Raw genomic sequence first — 452 nt, 5'->3', positions numbered from 1 at the left:
TGCTCAGCTCTTGGTTCTCCAGACCTTTAGAATGATAGAAGTTTGGAATTTAACTGCCCTTGTTTCTGTCTTTATTATTAATAGATCTCTGCCCAGCTCTGCCCCGTGTGCTTTGTTTGTGCTGTTCCTGTGCACCTTTAATGATGTTGCTCCACTTAAGAATACAATCATTAGGGACAAAAAATTAGTACCTTGGTATAATGAGCACATGCACAATTTAAATCAAAACACTCTCCTCACATGATGCAGAAAAGATGGTCCATGCATTTATTACATCAAGATTGGACTACTGTAATGCAGTAATATCTGGCGGTAACATTAAGCACTCCAAGTGGATACAAAAGAAAAGGTTTTTATTGGCTCCCAGTGCTCCAGTGCAAAAGAAAAACCACATCCCATCAAAAACATACAAAAATGTTCAAAAAAGGAAAATTTAGCATTTACAAGAATAA

General features: G+C 36.9%; 1 pseudogene across 1 annotated transcript in view; it reads right to left on the bottom strand.

Annotated features, from left to right (window-relative positions):
* Nucleotides 1-336: 336 nt before the first annotated feature.
* The window catches only part of LOC113569027 (NACHT, LRR and PYD domains-containing protein 12-like), a 66,800-nt pseudogene continuing 66,684 nt past the window's right edge, over nt 337-452 (bottom strand). Inside the window, exon 13 of the transcript XR_014122759.1 lies at nt 337-452. This exon is cut by the window's right edge and continues 3,160 nt beyond it. The product of XR_014122759.1 is annotated as an NACHT, LRR and PYD domains-containing protein 12-like (transcript).

This window comes from Electrophorus electricus, chromosome 1 (assembly GCF_041902795.1).
Source record: "Electrophorus electricus isolate QZ-2024a chromosome 1, ASM4190279v1, whole genome shotgun sequence".
NCBI lineage: Eukaryota > Metazoa > Chordata > Actinopteri > Gymnotiformes > Gymnotidae > Electrophorus > Electrophorus electricus.
This window is presented reverse-complemented; position numbering and strand designations above follow the sequence as displayed.